Genomic DNA, 15,790 nt, shown 5'->3' with positions numbered 1-15,790 from the left:
AAGCCAGGCAGTGATTTTAAAGAAAAAGCAAACAAAACAGGTTTTGCTCTGGAAAACTGCAACTTAATATAAACATTAACCATGGCCATTTTCTATTTCAATTTGAAAATTTGTGATCAGCTCTATTAAGAACCTCATCAGCCTGAAGTTAAGATTTTGATTTTTGTAATCAAATTAATCTAAAGACATTTAAAACATGTGTTATGTTAAAGAATAATGGCATTCCACATACACTCTAAAAATGCTGGGTTAAAAACAACCCAAGTTGGCTTGAAAATGGACAAACCCAGTGATTGGGTTGTTTTAACCCAGCGGTTGGGTTAAATGTTTGCCCAACGTGCTGGGCAGTTTTATTTAACTCAACTATTGTTTAAAAATGACTATATGGCTGGCTTAAAATGAACTCAAAATAGGTTGGAAATTAAAAATCAGAATCATAATTACTAGAGGCAACAATAATAATCAAAAGTGAACATTTATTAATAAGCAATTTAATAAATGTTCATTTATTAAACATATTAATAAATGTTATGTTGTTCATTCAAGCAAGCAATATAGTCATTTTTAATCAATAGTTGATTAAATTGCTGGGTTAAAACAACCCAATTGCTGGGTTTGTCCATTTTCAACCCAACTTCGGTGGTTTTTAACCCAGCATTTTTAAGTGTAGCTATTTTCATGCACATACAAATTCACTGAGCCGCTTTTAATGTTTTTGCTTATGGAAATTTAAACATCAGTTTGGTGAATTTTAAGGCTGCCTGGCACATTTAAAAGTGATTCTCCATTTGAAATCATTTTAAATCATTCACTATTTTGTGACAGACTCCACCAATGCCGTTTCAAAGCATTAGGGTACTTTTGTTGTGATAACCAATTAAAACGGTGAGCTATTATTAAACATAAAATTAACCTATAGCATAAAAAATAGTTAGTTTTAAAGCTGGCTGCACTTAATAACAAGCAGTTTAGCAACATTTCTAGCCATTATTCTTTGGTTAAAAAGATTCTGCATGAGAGTGAACATTGATAATATTCAAGAAATTATTAACAGAAGACGTGTGTCGTTTAGTCGCGTGTTATAACAATAGTGACCACAAGGGTGTGCTATATACTACTCGAAAAATGCCTCATCTGCCTGCTAAGTTGAACGTAGCTACTGTACATGGACGTGGTATCTAAATTTGTGTCATACTATGGAGCCCTCCAAAAAAAAAAAAAAAGGGATTGTCTTTACAACCGAAAATGGCCTCTCTTGCACGTAGGCATATCACATGTGCGCTGTTTGCAAAAATGCTTTGAAAAACCCGAAAAGATATGACACTGCAGTCTTACGTCATTCAATCGCTTCAAGGCACAATCGTTTCCAAGTGGAAATCCTCATTGTGCTGTTCATTACAACACAATCAAAGTGTCATTTACACATCTAAACTGCGTTGCCCTGCCGCAATCGTTAATATGTTGGTTTTCTCATTCAGTCACTGTGTGCAGTAGTATTAACTGTTTTAATGCCAGTGGCGTCTAAACGAATGTTAACCATGTGACACATAACGAACATGATAAATGGAAAGTTTACACTATTGATTTGTTTTAGGGAGATATTATATTAAAAAAATGCAAAGAGGAGGAGTTTAAACCCCAATTTCACTATTTTTTCACAGACAGTCCTTTTCAAAAACAAGCCAGAACCACTGATGTGTCGTTGTTATGAATGTGAAATGAAATAAAAGTGGTCTTTTTAGTTGTTTTATTTGTATTTAGACAATGTATTCGTGTTGTGTTTATTGTTTGTAATGGTTGTGGATTAAACCATATGCTACAACAGACCGCTGTTCACGTTATATTGCGGAATTCGCTCTCTTTCATATATTACTACAGACACTTGTGAATGCATCCCCGCGCATGCGCAGTGTCATGTATGTGTGTGCGCGAGTAGCAGCCGGGCGTCGTGGTTTCGGTTGGCTGGGAGGAAGAGGAATAACGAATGTAGGAGCCAAAGAAGAATTCCTCGTTGGCGAACGGCGCTGGGGCGAGAATATCCACAGGATTTCTGAAACGTTTTTACGGACTACACATGTCTCCTTAGGGGAATTTAGGGAAGTTTCCCCCTCACACGTTCCCGGATCGGATAAGGTAAGAGACGTTTACCGGGGATAATTAGTTTTTACGATCAGGTTTAAATCAACAATGCGAAGTGCCGAGTAAAACTCGGGAGCCTTTGGACAGCTTTCAGATTTTGTCATGTTTCTTTATTATTTACACGAGCATATAGTGGGCATTGGTGGTTTTTATGAGGCAAACACTGGTCATTATGCAGAATTTGTGATGACTGTATTGTATTTTCATTAAGTGAAAAACGTTAGCGAATATAAACGCTTTAGTCCTTCCTGATCAGTCATCGCGCATGCGTCAGCACTATGTAGTTTTCACTCACCTGGACTAAGGCCATGCAACAATAGTGAGACTACAGTTTTCACACAATGGTGCCCTTGTTCTAACAAAAGTTAATGTCTCTTGAAGCATCTTAAAATGAATGTTTGTCGTTGGTGAGGGCAGATTGTTGCTTACTCGTAAAGTTTCAGCACCCTTGGAGAACCCTTCAAGGCCACTATATCTCAGTGTACAAATGTTGTTTTGCACTTCGTTTAGGAATAAATTAGCTGTTTGGTGTGAGTTTTAAGTTTGGTATCTAACAAGATGTGTGTATTATTTGGGTAGATGTGTGTTTTGGTTGTGGCAGAAAACCATTTGGAATTTCTCTTCATAATCTTAATAACAACAACAACAGGTGGTTTGTGTGTCATTATTGGATTAGAGGAATAGTTCAGCCAGATTTAATATTCTATCATCGTTTACTCACTCTCATCTTGTTACAAACCTGTATGGCTGACTTTCTTTTGTGGAATACAAAACGTTGTAGAGTCGCTAAAGCCTGGCATATAAAATAATGGAATGTTTATTGAACCTTAAGACACAATCTAAAACAGTTTAGCATGTGAGTTTTATGTTTTGTATTATATTTGACACATCATGCTTTATATGGTTCATACAGTATGATATAGTGAGAATATGGAGCTCACACTTGAGGAGGAAAAACAGAATTGAAAACATTGTTGTTATTTATATGGCCAAAAAGTAGATGGTATAGCTTGTACTGTAAACCAGTGAGATTTTTATAACAGTATAGCAGACTATTTACATAAAATGCACAAGAATATTACTCTATATCCCCAAATACTGATGCATCATATTTGATACTTTTACGTGATTTTTTGAAAACATGATGTATAGGTAATCAAGTAAACCTAAATATCTTAAGTCCAGTAAGTAAATATTACTACCATTTTAAAAAAAGTGATTGGTCCTACTTTATATTAAGTGGCCTTAACTACTATGTACTTACATTTAAATTAATCATTTGATACAATGCACTTATTGTGTACTATCATGTTTTTACATTGTACTTATATTTTAAAAGCACCTGCATGTAATTACATCTGTAATTACATTTATAATTACACTGTTGACCCATCCCTTACACCTTACCCCTACCCTTAAAACTACCCATACCACCAAAGCTTTCCCTAACCTTACCCGTATCCCACCTCAATAGCAGCAAAAGTGTTTTGCAATTCAATACGAACCCAATAAGTCCATTGTACTTATTTTTTGATGTAAGTACATAGTAGTTAAGGCCACTTAATATAAAGTGGGACCAAGTTATTCTTATGTTTACTTTATAAAAACTGTAAAGATTTCACAGCAAAATGACACGTGCACCACAACCTGAAGGTGGACATTTTTGCTTGCAAAAAAGTATGAAGTATCATTCAGAGGGCGGAAGGCTTGTAGTAGATTGTGTACAATTGTTTTTTCAGCAAAGTTTTGATCATTTTGATAATCTAGAAACCGTAGAAATTCATGTATCAAAAGGCTTTATAGCAGGGATGGGCAAACGTCGGTCCTGGAGTGCTGCTGTCCTGCAGAGTTATCTCCAACCTTAATCAAACACACCTGAACAAGCTAATCAATGTCTTCAGGATTACTAAGGCTACAGACAGGTGAGTGTTTTATCAAGGTTGGAGCTAAATTCTAAAGAACAGCGGCACTCCAAAACCAACGTTGCCCATCCCTGCTTTATAGGGTTAATTCTGTATGCAAAAAAAAAGTCAGCCAGTCCCTATTCTCAGCCCTCAGGCCGTTGGCAGAACGTCTGATGCATAAGGCACACAAAATAGGAAAAACTTAGGGAGTTTCAAAGTTGTCATCTGATGGGTTGAATTCTCCAGGATTTCAAGGAGACAAATGTGTTGTGTTCTTTAACAGTCCACCTGGAAACAAAGCGTTGTGAAGCCAAACCCCCTTATGGAAGAAGAAAGCCGTCATGTTTACAACTGTGACAATGAGCGCTTATCTGGGGTCCGTTCTTCTTACCTTGCTTAATACATCTGAGATGATTTGACAGATGCTAGATCTTCTAATTGTGATGACTGAACTCTGGCTAATTTGGTTCTTCAAATTAATTTGTGGATTGGATTAAAATATCTGGATTAAGTTGTCTAAGATTACTGCGCGTTCTCGTGTTCCCTGAAAAGGGCAGATGTATCGATACTCGAAACCACGATCAGCAATGCAGCGATTGGCTGGAGTCAAGACGGCAACGTAATGACATCATATATTTAAAAAAGACACCTGACGAAAAACTTAACAAATTTTTAGACATTTATAAGGAAACAGCCCAGCGAATTAAATGACAGAAGAACGACATAAATGTTATAATAGATAAATGAAATGTGCGCTGTTTTTTTTTTTTTTCACATGATTACCCAATTATTTAGGCTATATTCACGATTTCTAGTATTTGTACAGGCACTTTTTATTTCAATGTTGTAATTAGCAACTAATTTAGCTTTAAAGCAGATTTGACAGCATTAATTAAAGTTCAAGATCAAGTTATCTGCATCTCCTGCACTTCATCAAGCCACTCGCATAATAGCTGCACGCACGGCAGATTCAAATTAATGCACGCACGGCTTAGACTATCTGTACATCATGTGTGTAAGACTCCAATAAAATTATTAGGTAGCCTATTCCCTCATGAATGAATCTCTCAATGAGTAAAACTGGCTGTGTCTATATTATGATATACTACACAACATTTAATATTATTTGCAAATTTATTTTTAAATCATTGTTATTGTCCCTGGTTTACATTAGGGTACTCTTGTGGGAAAGTAGCAGTGGCTGGGACAAACTTTGAGCATCACCTCCGCTTAAAAAGATGCAATCTAATCCTGTTTACATGAAATAAGTCTGCTCCCGAGCAGGTTTAAGCTTACGGACCTGTTGCTATGACAGCAAGTCCAGGTTGAGCGTTGAAGAACCGAACAATCCAAGATAATGCCAAATCGTCATCAATCAAATGCTAAATCGTCATCATCAAAAAAATGCATTAAACTTGTACAATGTTCTTAAAAGGTTAGTTCACCCAAAAATGAAAATTCTGTCATCATTTACTCACCCTCAGGTTGTTCCAAACCCATAAGACTTTTGTTCATCTTCGGGACACAAATAAAGATATTTTTGATGAAATCCGAGAGCTTTCAGTCCCTTCATTGGGAGCAATGCAATTTATACATTCAAGATCCAAAATTATAGGAAAGACATCATTAAAGTAATTCGATACCAAGTTGGTACCACATTAAAAAATGTGACGCTTTGAGCGCTGTTTGTGCGGATTCGTAAACACCTCTGATTGACCATTGTGTTCACGTGATCATCAGATATGCCCGTGATTGGCTACAATGATCAACGCTTCAAAAACATATTGTAATTAGACATCAATGACAGATAAATGACAGAATTTTCATTTTTGGGTGAACTAACCCTTAAAATGAATTGCACGCTGGTCAGCTATTGTTGGGACATCAACTTTACACTTTCACGCCACTAAGCATGACGCAGTGATTGGTTGCTTTTGGCCAGACATCCTCTTGGCCAATGAAAGCTGCGATGGAGTCCAGACCTTCTGCCGTCAGTCTGAAGATTTGGCTATGCGCATTCTGCTTAACAGCATTAAGCCATGCAGTTTTGTCTCGATATGTTGAGGGTAAAATAATAGCAGAATTAACATTTTTGGCTGAACTATCCCTTTAAATGCTTTGTGAATATTATTGACTCCACTGCAGGTCATGCACTGATGTGTAGCTGTATAACTAAAATCAGCATATGTTTCAAGGGGAAGTCAGATGGCTTCACCAGCGCACACACCATACCACCACATTAAACCACATGAAATTAGAGAACCAGACTGTGCCTGGAATTTAGAGGTTTTATTTTAGTAACTTCCTCTTTGAGGCTAATTCAATCACATGAATGCATCTGATAACAGTCATATTTGCCAAATTCAGTTCTCATGGTATGTGTAGCAGAGAACAGTGAGGGGCTTCTTTATGGACAAATGTGGATATCAGTCACTGCTGCTGTTTACCCAAAAATAGACTCAAACTTGGAGCTGATTCTTCAGGTAATAACTTAAGACAAAATGTGTTTTGTGAGGAGCTGAATGCCGTTGTAAATCTAAGTAACTGCATCCAGGTGTTAGGCTAAACTCCAGTATTCAGTAACGTGCACTGTAAAGTAGCAATATATCTGTGTGTGGAGAAATAGCTGGAGTTCTTGGGAATTCATACGTTCTTTTTCCATCCACTAACCAGAAAAGCTTCTTAAACTCGCATTCACTGCTTTTTGTAGTCTGCTGGTTAAAGTTATTGATAGGTCGAGGGTTTTGAATAGACAAACCCAGCTGAGAGTAGGCCTGGATTGTCTGAGGGATTTGCATTTTGTCATTTGAGGCCTTGTAGGTCTTTTTAAGGCGGTGGTGGCATTGTCTTCTGCAAACATGCCTGATTGGTTGTGAGTTCTGTTTGTTTACTCTTACATTTGCGTGTCATTGTTATCAGGTGGAGAGGAAAATGAACAACCCATGGGCCGAGAAACATGTCTTTTTAAGCTCTAAAGCCCAAAGTATACTTTGTTTTTGTTTTGTTTTTACATGTATGTTAGCGTATGGGTTGCACTTTATTTTAAAGTACGTGCACTTAGGTGTACTTACAGTGTAAGTACTGGGTAATATAAGGAAACTACATGGGTTAAGGCTAGGTTTAAGGGTAAGTTCAGGGTTAGTACCTAGTTATTATCCAGTTATTGCAATTACTATAATAAGTACATAGTATGTACATAAGTGTACAGTCGTAGCCTATTTTTCTCCAGAAGTTATGACCTATAAAAATGTATTTGTATTCTTTTAAACTAAAGTTGCGGGTATCTGTTAACCCCCTCACACAAGCGCTTGTCAGTGCGGGCATCTGTTGTTGTTGCAGTCTCCAGTATTTTGTTGTTGTCCCATCTCTTTAGTTTCATTTTCTAAACAACGGCTCAGGCCTATGGAAGCTTGTTTTCGCCACTAAATAAAAAAGGCAATTGTGAGATTTGCGAGATATAAAGTTGCAATTCAGACTTTGTTCTTTTTTAAAAGTTTTTATCACACAATTCTGACTTTTTTTCTCAGAATTGTGAGTTTAGGTCTGATATCTTGCAATTCTGACTTTATAACATACAATTGCATGTTATAAAGTCAGAATTGAGAAATAAACTCGCAACTCGCAATTCTGATAAAAAAAATTTTCCCTCGCAATTGGACATTATAACACGCAATTGCGAGTTTATAATTCTGAGAAAAAAGTCAGAATTGCGAGATTTAAACTCTCAATTACGAGTTATTGCGTGAAAAAAGTCAGAATTGCGTGTTAAGTCAGAATTGCAAGAAATAAACTCGCAATTCTGACTTTTTTCTCACAATTGCAAGTTTATATTACGCAATTCTGACTTAAAACGCAATTCTGACTTTATATCAAGCAATTCTGACTTTATAACTCGCAAGTATGACTTTATATAACGCAGTTATGACTTTATAACTCGCAATTGTGAGTTTATATCTAGCAATTCTGACTTTATAACTCGCAAATCTGACTTTATAACTCGCGATTCTGAATTTATATCTGCATTTCTGAGACGAAAAGTCAGAATTGTGAGATAAAAAGTCGTACCTTTTTTTTTTTTTTTTTTTTCCTCCATGGTGGAAACAAGCTTCCATACAGGCAAGTGTTTCCACCTTATGGAACAACTGTTTATTGCAGAACAAATTCAGTGCATGTGCAACTGGTTACAAAAATCGTGCGGCGCATGTACAGTACGTGTGTATTATTCTGGTGACGAAATTTGCTTCATGTGCACCGTACACAGACCTTCGCGTACCCGTAAAAACTGAAGTATACTTTGGGCTTAAGGATACAAAATTATGAAATATTTTTGAGCAACAGTCAGGTCAAGTAGTTTAAATCATAAGTAATTTGAACTTCATGTATGCCAAAAGTAAGTTATGAATAAAATATCTTACTAGTACACACCTTAATGGACAACAGTGTAGTTATACAGACAAAAAGGTTTAAAGATTTTCTAATTCATTTACTAATAATTTTTAATTTGACTATGCTTAATGACAACTTAATACCTGCATACTAGTGTCATCACAGACTTTAGTATTCTCTCTGAGATACATTCTCAGGTATGTTATTAGCGTGACATCACTTTATGACATCCATTAACTGGGCCAGAAATATCCCTAAAGCTGCTGAAGTTTCTTATTCTCTCTCTCTCTCTCATTCGCCCTGCTCTCTGCTCTCTCCTTCTGCCTGTTTGGCCAGAGTAAATATAGCCTGTTTGGTTTTTTGCTGGAGGATAAACACAGATGTCGAATCGGACTGTTTGCCACTGCGGACTCACCCCAACGGTTTCTCGTAGAGATATAGAAAATGACAGAAAAAGTACAATGATAACACTCAGAAAATGCTTAATGTAGCCATTAGGTCTGACTATATATTTATTGACCAATCCAATTTGCCAAGTCACAGTTAATAGAGATACTTTTAAGTGTATAATTACTGTAATAGCATGCAAGGTAGTTAAATATTGCATTAGTAATCGCACATTAACTAGAGAGCTATTTGCATCGTTAGGAGAAAACTGGTCTTTCCGCTTGTGTTGCTCACTTACATTGAACACTAAAACTGACAGCGTTGTAATGTGATATGGTACAGGGAAGCATGGGTTTTATTTGTCTGATTGCACAGCTACTCAACCGAAAGGCAACAAGTGGTTCTGTCAGCTTGGTGTCATGACTTATTGACATGTCTTTTCTTGAGAACGTGTCACTTGAGAGAATGACTTCCACAAACTGTCAGCCGAAGTCAGCAGGCTTCCATGCTGTTTTTACACCTGTTTCACTCCGGCCTCTCCACCTGCTCAGCTCCAGAACCAGAGAGACCTGATTGACGAGAGAGATCCCACAAAGTCCAGGGAGTTTGAGCGCAGAACAAAACATGTCTTTGATATGGCTTCTCAGTCACGTACATAACAGAATAACAGATATCTGAAACCTAAAACTGTCATGCATAGCGTAAGTGAAATTTAGGATAAAGTTTAACAATGAAGTAAAGTAGAAGAAAAAACATTGAGATACACATTGTAGGAATTTAGTCAGGGCTTTTGCATTAAAAGCATGACATTTTTCCATTGATATACTATCTTTATGATGTATGTATAACATCAGCCATACTTTCAATATCGGTGCATTTCCACATACAATAGAAAAGAAAAACCTTTACTTCTTGAGTTAGAAAAAATGTCATCTGCATATATAGTCACAGAGAAACCCTGCATCCCTAATAAAAATGCTTTTTTATGTGCTGCAACCATTAAAGAAAAGCTTTTAAATGTCTTATGTCTTCTGATTTCTTAAACATCTAGCCTGGAACCATTTGTGGATGTGGGAGTACTTGGGAGATTTGAGAGGGAAATTGACTTTACCAAAAAGTGTCTCAAAAGGGAAAAGGCTTTGTTTTATAGAGGATCTCCATTAAATTAATGACGCCAGATGTTTCAGACCCACACAGTTGTAGAAGTAGGCCATTCATTGTCCCAGGAGATCTCCTTGTTCACAACTTTCTGTTCTTAAGGAATTTCCTATTGATCTGGCCGAGCAATTTATTCTGCTCTCTCTGGAGAGACGGAGAGGAAGAGAGACATCGAGAGGAAACTGTCGGAGCGAGTAGGGGATCCTCGAGAGCATGTCAGCGGATACGCGGGAGGAAGTGTTGATGAATGGAAGCTGACTGTCTCGAATGTCTCCGGTACCATTTCAACACTTCCGGCAGTTTCTAGTCTTAAACCAGACACTCTTTCTGGAGTGTAGTTACATCACCTACGATTGAACTGAGAAATGGACTTGACAGAACCAATCAAGTGGGCAGTTTTGTTGCGTCTTCCTCCATCTGTCTCTTATTGGGGGAAGTGTGGTAGTGTCGTGCGTCACGCTGGTTCTTTATGTTGCACTGTTGGAGAGGTTGGTAACTCAGACAGGAAATGAGTGCTGGGACATGACAGGCCCATGAATCACCCCCTTTTTAGAGGAGATGGGTCACATCAAACACAAACGCAGTGCGTTAAAATACCTCATGTTGCCTAAGCGGACATCAGAAGAAACCCATTCACTCCCATGTCCTCTGACTCACTCATATATGCCAAGAATTTAGTCCACTTTAGGAATTTAGTGCTCTTTATGAAGTGAAACATGTAATTATTGGAGTACATTTTACAAGAAAATTCTATTTCCGTTTTTCTACTTCAAAATGTCACATTTAACTCAGTGTTGATTGCCAGTTCTTTGTAATTATTTGTCAACTTTACTAGCAATTTCTGAATGGAAATTGATTCAGAGTAAATCCTAAAACAAATTTATTTCAGTGTAAACCCCACATGAAATCACAGGGTTTTTCCTGCATTGAAAATATTTTGGCGCCAAAATGAATCTTTTTTTAGCCAAAGATTTATTTGATCATTTAAAGGATTAGTTCACTTCAGAATTAAAATTTCCTGATAATTTGCTCACCCCCATGTCATCCAAAATGTTTATGTCTCTCTTTCTTCAGTCGAAAAGAAATTGAGGTTTTTGAGGAAAACATTCCAGGATTTTTCTCCATATGAAGGTCCAAATCTTTTTGACTGAAGAAAGAAAGATAAACATCTTGGATGACATGGGGGTGAGTAAATTATCAGGAATAATTCTGAAGTGAAGTAATCCTTTAATGTGACGATATCTGCCGTTCTGCAGTACCAATACCTGCTGATGGCTGAGTGCTTTAAAATCCTCCTGTGAGTGTTTGTAAGTGCTCTGTGAAGAGCGTCAAAGGTTTCTATTTACAATGTGTTTTTGCAGTGTTGAGCTTTGTAGCCAATCACAGACATATCTGTTGAGCACATGAACGCAGTGACCAATCAGGTATTTTTAAGTTAGTCTGAACCCGCTCAACACTGCTGAGTTTGTTCAACATGAGTTCTGCACCTTGGGAATCCTTTCATTTTAACCAACAAAGAAGAGTGCAACTTTGTATACCTCACATTATAATTGACAGCTTCAGTGATTATAAGAGTCTTTGCTCACTTTCTGTATATAATATATATTTTTCATGCTGCAAACTACACATTGCAAAGTTGCAAACCATATTTAAATGTGCAATTGAATCTGGTTGACAGTGATAAACAGCAATGGATGAAGCAAAACAATCTGATACTGTATGTCAAATGATCTGTGCATTAAGTCTTGGAGTGTAATTGCAAAATGATAGACCTGACACTTTTTCTATGTAATGTTTTAATTTGTTTATTTTATTGCTAACTTTTCAAATAAGTCACTCAGTGACTTTAAAGACTTTAAAATAGTTCTAAGCATTTTGTTTTTTGCTCTGTCCTGACAGTGATTATTTTTTATGAGTAAATAGGATAAGTAAATATTACAAACTTTCTTTATTTATTGTCAGTACTGGGCTCACAGTTCACATGGGTAGGGTACTTTGTACTGTGTGTATGTGGATAACCGTGTTCATCCACCACCAACGAAGACCGTTTTTGACCCAGGAAAAACCCTGAACCACTGAAAGGCATTTTTTGCCGTATGGTTTGACGTGCGTAATGTACCACACAAGTGTCCAGGGTTTAGTTTCAAAATAGTGAGATGTTTTTGAGCTTCTCTAAACGCTTGTATTCTGAATATTTCTTTCTCAGAAAGCTCTCGCTTACCTCCTTCGAGAGCCCTGATGTGGTCAGAGCTTGAGGGCCGCACTTTTTCCGCTCGGTGTAGTCTGCACACGCCCACACGCATATGCCTACACTCGTTTAAGTAGCCTACACACATTCCTACATTCACTCCATCTTCGGTCTGCAATACCTTGCATTTTTTGACATCACTTTATAGTGGTCCTTATGGTATTATAGCCGTATCACTGATGTATTATTGGGTTACTTCTCTCTAATCGGTTAAGTCGTAGTAAGATATTCTAATGATCTCTTGATTAGTCCGTGCTGTATCATTATCCTCTGACTGAGCGTTTGGGCTCATGTCCAAAGAACTGATGACGACCTTGTCAAGGTTCAGTATTGAAGGATTGCTTTCTTCTGCCAACATTTCCACAGGCTATATTACAAATATGATGAATGTCTATCTATAGCAAAATATTTTTGTGTTAGAACTTTTTAATATGACATTTATTTTACACATTATAATATTCAATGTATGACTTAATATATACACTACCGTCTTATGCTCACCAAGGAATTTATTTGATAAATAGTACAGTAAATACAGTAATATTAAAAATATTATTACAATTTAAAAAGACTTTTTTCTATTTTAATAGATTAAAATGTAATTTATTCAAAGCTGAATTTCCAGCATCATTACTCCAGTCTTCAGTGTCACATGATCCTTTAGAAGTCATTCTAATATGATGATTTTTATAACATTTCTTCTTATTATCAATGTTGACTACAGTTGTGTTGCTTAATATCTTTGATGATTAGAAAGAAAAAAAAAGAGCATTTATTTGAAATAGATAGATATTGTAACATTATAATTGACTTTAGTGTCACTTTCGATCAATTTAATGCATCTTTGCTGAATAAAAGTATTAATTTCTAAAAAGAAAGGAATCTTACTGACCTTACAGTACAGTCAGTCTTACTGATATATGAATGCAAAAATAAGTAAACAATATTTCTGCTATTTCTGTCTTTTGTATGACTTAAATCATAACAGTTCAGTCAAGTCAGACTCACAGACATAGATAATATGATTATTAATGTTGTGCACTTGGTGTGTTTTATCCTTCAAATATTCAATTACACTTTGGGTCATACTTTGACAACTATGCAAAACCTGCTGTAATTCAGTTATAACTGCATGTAAACATACTTGTGTTGTAACCCATGGTGGAGAGATTTACCTCTTCATAAGTACCTTAAATTCAAATCTAGCTCCAAGTATTTCTGCCCACAGTGACCATATAAACTGAATTATGGCCTGTGGGTGAGCGTTTCTCAAATTTGACAAGGATAACTCATACTGAGCTATGAACAAAGCTGCTTCCAGGACCACTTCAAAGATGTGATGTTGGCGTACTGAACGGTACCTTGCCTCGTGCAACCCTTATAAATGACTGCTCATGAGCGAGGCGTTTCTGCAGTGCAGAGCTGCCCTCCTTCTGTCAGCACTCTGGTTGTGGCTCAGACAAAGCTGCAGATTGTCTCCAAAGTACAGGAGTGCCAGGCTTGGGGTTAATACTGACGCTTGTGCCAAAAGCACCAAGGGCCTCACTTTCTTGCCACTGTTACCGCCTGGAATTTCTTGAGAGGAAGTCGTGTATGTGTGTTCACGTGTGCTCGTGTGATTGTGTGCATGTTTGTAACTCCCCATAGCTGAAGTCCAACAACTGTAGAGTCATTGTTTTAATTTTAATTGAGTTCAGCATGGAGTCAATCCCAGAATGCCATTTAGTTAGTTTTCATTGCATGCCTTTATCCATTACAAAATCAGATTTGGTGAAAGGGCAGAGAGTTTCATGTTTTGGTACAGTTGCAAAATTCAATTGCGTGCAGACTGTGGCGTAGATCAACTATAAGTAGATCCACAAGGAATGCCTGCAGATTTCCACACAATTTGAGTGCCTGAAATTCAAGTTCTGCTCTCAGTTAGTTACTTTTGCTTTCGATTATCTGGTTATTATGGAAGGTGATTATTTGTAAAGCATTGTTTGCGTTAAACCAACTACTCCCACAGTCTGTACACATTCACCCACCTGTTACGCCGCTATTATAAGAGATGTACAGATGTTTTGTACAATATTTGTTTTTAAAAAAACAATGACAAGACGTTGGAATTATTTTCAGTTGTAACTGTATCTTTGGAATATATAACACTAGGTGTGACATGCAAGTCAAAGCTGTGTAATGTTTAATTAGGGCTGGGCGATATGGCAAAAAAAATAAAATCTTGATTTTTTTTTTTTTTTTTTTCAAAACGATTTACCAATTCATGATTTCGATTTTTATTTTTTTTTTACTGTTTAACTAGTCAACTTAAAAACTACAATATGATTTAAGTAACATTCTCTTTATTAACAATCTGGTTAAAAAAGTGCACCACACATGAAGTGATCAACATGGTGTAAATGTAAAACAATTTGTTAAATATCTTTGCAGAAATATGAAGGCAAATGTTGTACAAACGTATCTTAAACACACCTTATATACTCAGAAATAATATAAAAAGAAAAATGCAGAAAATGCAAAATATTTCTTAGCCAAAAAGTAATAGCAATAAATAACACCAGTAATAGGCTATTATTAACAGCAAATGCTTTGTAAAAACAGAAAACAACAGCAGCTTTCAGCCTGTCACCATCATGCAAACATGAAATATCAAACAGGTTTACAGGTTTTTGCATTCCATTGCGCTATTTGTCCTATTGTTTTTATGTTTGGCGGACATGTTTAGGTGTTGCACTTGTGTCTCACGTCTTTTGCTGCATCTCACCCATGAAACGGCATTCTAAAAACACGGCGGTCAAGTTAAAAAAAAAAAAAAGCTCAACTCGCATTTAATAACTCTGCCTTTTTTCCTCATTCCACTGCCTGCGTCTCATTTTTATAACGCAATAACGCATTTTTAAATGAACAGCCACTTAAGAATAGTGACGTGTTCTACGTTCATAGAGCGTCACATGAGAGCGGTTAATCGGGCGCCGGCGCCATTGTGAGGTCGGATCATTTTCTTCTCCTAATACGGTTATCATTGCTGTATTGTCAACATGTCCAATTGTAACGCTTGCTAACATTTTTACTCAAAATCGCGATTTCTCGATTTAAAAAATAATAAAATCGAGGCAAAACATTAAATTCGAATTAATCGAAAAAATCGGAAAAATCATCCAGCCTTATGTTTAATATACACTTAAAGGGATACTTCACCCAAAAATTCTGTCATTAATTACTCACCCTCATGTCGTTCCAAACCCATAAGACTTTCGTTCATCTTTGGAGCACAAATGAAGATCTTTTTAATGGAATCTGAGAGTTTTTTTGTCCCTCTATAGACAGCTATGCAACTGACACTTTGACGCTTCAAAAAGTTCATAAGAGATCGTAAAACTTGTTTGCTTGACATGCGAGTACTAGTGAGGTTCATTCTTGTGTGTTACACAGCACATTTGAGCTTCTGCAAGAACCAATGAGGTTTGTTCTCGCATGTCAAGCAGTTGAGCTTCTGTTTATGTTTGCAGATCAATGTTTATATGTGAATAAAAGCCTAAATTAAATCTGTTCATCTTATAAAGGGATC

At 36.6% G+C, this 15,790-nt stretch overlaps 1 protein-coding gene across 2 annotated transcripts in view; it reads left to right on the top strand.

The window, feature by feature from the left end:
* The first annotated feature begins 1,908 nt into the window (after nucleotides 1-1,908).
* Nucleotides 1,909-15,790, top strand: part of sipa1l3 (signal-induced proliferation-associated 1 like 3) — a 93,163-nt gene continuing 79,281 nt past the window's right edge. For both annotated transcript variants that reach the window (XM_051870034.1, XM_051870033.1), the window contains exon 1: nucleotides 1,909-2,133. The gene's annotated coding sequence lies outside the window, so the exon portion shown is untranslated. The remainder of the gene's footprint in view (nucleotides 2,134-15,790) is intronic.

Source organism: Ctenopharyngodon idella, chromosome 18 (genome assembly GCF_019924925.1).
Source record: "Ctenopharyngodon idella isolate HZGC_01 chromosome 18, HZGC01, whole genome shotgun sequence".
NCBI lineage: Eukaryota > Metazoa > Chordata > Actinopteri > Cypriniformes > Xenocyprididae > Ctenopharyngodon > Ctenopharyngodon idella.
This window is presented reverse-complemented; position numbering and strand designations above follow the sequence as displayed.